General features: G+C 34.5%; 1 long non-coding RNA gene across 4 annotated transcripts; it reads right to left on the bottom strand.

Annotated features, from left to right (window-relative positions):
• Positions 1-274: 274 nt before the first annotated feature.
• On the bottom strand, positions 275-2,523 carry LOC113288045. Of its 4 annotated transcripts, none has more exons than XR_003330453.1 (6): positions 2,162-2,523; positions 1,476-2,027; positions 1,242-1,326; positions 918-1,005; positions 640-798; positions 275-454 (listed from the first exon to the last, which is right to left on the bottom strand). It is a non-coding gene; the product is annotated as an uncharacterized LOC113288045 (long non-coding RNA). The 4 variants fall into 4 exon arrangements; XR_003330452.1 differs by having other exon boundaries at positions 275-588; positions 698-798; XR_003330454.1 differs by having other exon boundaries at positions 275-801.
• Positions 2,524-3,133: the final 610 nt, after the last annotated feature.

The raw sequence follows: 3,133 nt of genomic DNA, 5'->3' as shown, positions 1-3,133 counted from the left end.
ATCAAATCTAAGATCAAAGAATATAAGCAATAGTTTTTCAAATTAAAAATCCCGAAGTTCAAAAACTTTGACCTTTAGGAACCTACTTTAGCAAATTCCAAGGATTTGTTATAAGCAATGTCAAAAATTTCCTACTTTATGCATCAATCTGGAGTATGTCGTCTGCGATAATTGAACCCACAACCACATGGTTAGAATGCATGAGCTCTATTAGCTGAGCATAGAGGGCAAGTGATAGTATGCCAAAACTAAATGAAAAAAAAAACGATTAGGCAAGTCGAAACAAATATTATGTGGTATATTTGAACATATAGCTTTAGATGATTTACATAAACTTGAAATGAATCAACCCTGGAGTTAAACTTTGCTTACTCAAACATTCAATTAGCACTCAATGTGAGGAAGAAGGATAATCAGAAAGGCATGAACTCTACACCGTGTTCTTGCAACGCATCTGTATGAATGTTACGAATCTTGATAAGTACAAAGAATATGCAGCACCTAACGTATTATCCAGGTAGCAATTATGGCATTTTCAAATTTCTTAACTTCTCTGGAAACTCTCCATGAAGTCCACGCATAAAATTTCTATACCAAAAACAAAAAGATACAATAAATAAATATGAAACGACTCACGACCTGCAACTTCTAATAGGTGATTTAGAATACTGAAGGTGCTTCACTGAAAGCTGCTTACGAAAAGAGGTCACCAGTGAGCCTTACTGAAAGCTTCCACATCAGCTTCAGGAATGGATGATGATGGATACAATTGATTGAAGCTCTGTATCAATACTCAACCTTCTAGCAACAATTAAATTGAGCATTAACTATTGCAATACCTGTTTTTTTAGAAAACAGTACGCGAAATGTCTGAAACAAATTAATAAAACGAATGACATCAGGAGAATATGACTTACCGTGATCAACACCGGAATTAGATAAACATTGGACTTCTTTGTGAACTGCATAAGTATTTGAATCCACGCGAATTCCATCTCTGCTTACCTTCACACACACGCAAAAAAAAAAAAAAAAAGATTCAGGCAAAGATTTGTATTCGTCATCAACACAATCCAAAACAATATTAATGAACACTTTAAGCCAGATGAATTGATGAACTAACAATTGGTAATTCAAATGGAAAAAGTAATAAATAGAAGTATATTAGTACTATTAACTACGGTTATACATATCAAAGCACAAACAGTCAAGTTCCTCCGTCAATGGATCATAAATTGTACCGTTGTATAGCAATTGTCAGTGCTCAGGATGACGACTTGATATACTTAAACATGTCTTCGCCTATGTTTCAAATCGTCCTTCCAGCTGAAACAAAAAGATAAAAAATAAATTAGCATAACAGGAAATGATATATATTCAACCAACGTATTACACGATGAGGAATGTGGAACTATCTTGCGGTATACCTATGCATCAGGTAACAAAAGAATAACAGAAATACATTAATGATTAACCTGCTCCACATGAAATTCCAAGATAAATTGTCGTCTTAGAAATGAAAGGCACCATTCGGCTTTATCAAATACTCTAGGCTTTAGAACATTATTATCCAATTGCACAGCTGTTCTTCTGGTTTGGCCGCTTTGGCTTTCTTTTCCTTTCTGCCATAGGTTCACCTCTGTGGCAGATATATCTGTAGTAACTCTATTTCCCCTATAGATTCCTTTATTGCATCCTCATTTACACCCTTGACTCATGTTCCTTGAAACAGACTTGCAGTCACTCAAATAACGATCAAAATCAGATATTTAAAATTTTGACTATCTGTCACTTCCCTCGCTTAACACATGAGACATGAGCGTCAACTATTGCTATTTTGAATTTTTGGGGAAGATTTGTACTCGTCATCAACATAATCAAAAACTAAATTAATTTTGAAGTTAAAATTCCAAATGTTCATTAGTGAAAGACAGAGAAAGAGAATGGATACCTCAAATTTAGAGAATTTTTTTGAAACTTCTATCCATGTCTCCTATACAAATAGCTCTTCACAAACTCCCCTTCATCTGAAAGACAAAACCCTCAAAAAAAATCTTCAATTTTGATATTGATGTACAAATTTTAACCTAGCAATTTCCAATCTCAATTAAAATTTTGTTGAAAGTCCATAAATGAAGAAAACCCCTGGAAAATTACATACCTCCAGGTTTGGAGACTCCGTCAGTGCAGATATTGTGGTTTCTTTTGGCTCTAGCAATGAATTTGTTGAACTCAGTCTTGTATCTCTGATCAACAACGTGGTTTAAGCTATCTCCACTCATCATTGTTATCATTATCAGGTCGGATGTTTCGAGAGTATTTGAGTGACTTTGAAACAACAAAACTGTGAGAGATTAAAAAACCCAGTTTGCCTTAAGATTTTGATTCTCTTTCTGTAAGGAAGTAATTAGTTTTGATTACAGTGGCTGTGGCTGGGGATAAGGGAAAAAAATGAAAGAACTGAACTAAGTTGGTTTTTGATTTCCAGATGTTGTGGTTTCTGTCAGTTACAACCTAAATAAAGATGAGTTGAAGACGGGAGGTGGTCGATAAAGTGGGAGGTTAAGGTTCTGAGAGTGGGGTAAGTTGGAGGTGTAAATAAGGTGTAACAATTAGTATTTAGTATTACTTGTGTGGGGACACATTCAATGAGAAAGCTCCATTTTGTAAAACTCTCATCAGAGTTATCCACGTCAGATTTTTGTGGGGCCAGAATTAATGATAATCAAGTATTTAGATTCAATTATCATCTTGTTTGATATCCAACATTGGTTATATAATCTAAACTCTCATTTCAATCATTGGAACATTCTTAGAGGACGTTATATAGTTGTTGTTCACAAACTATTTTTCGTCAAAGCCATTTTCAAGTAATTGAAACATAATATGACTTTGGTCACTAGGTAAAGATGAACTTGGCCAAGCGAAAGCTTACCAACACATATTTCGAGAAATAGATAAGCGAGATAAACTCGGCTTGAAATAGCAAATGTGTATAATCAAAGTCTATATAGCAAAACGACTTTTGTCTCAAGATAGGAGATACAGTAGATAGACTTTTGAGTGATAGATAAGGTCAAGTCTCCACATACCTTTTAGTCGATGAAGTTCCACTAGTTCCTTGAGTAGTTCT

This window comes from Papaver somniferum, chromosome 6 (assembly GCF_003573695.1).
Source record: "Papaver somniferum cultivar HN1 chromosome 6, ASM357369v1, whole genome shotgun sequence".
NCBI lineage: Eukaryota > Viridiplantae > Streptophyta > Magnoliopsida > Ranunculales > Papaveraceae > Papaver > Papaver somniferum.
This window is presented reverse-complemented; position numbering and strand designations above follow the sequence as displayed.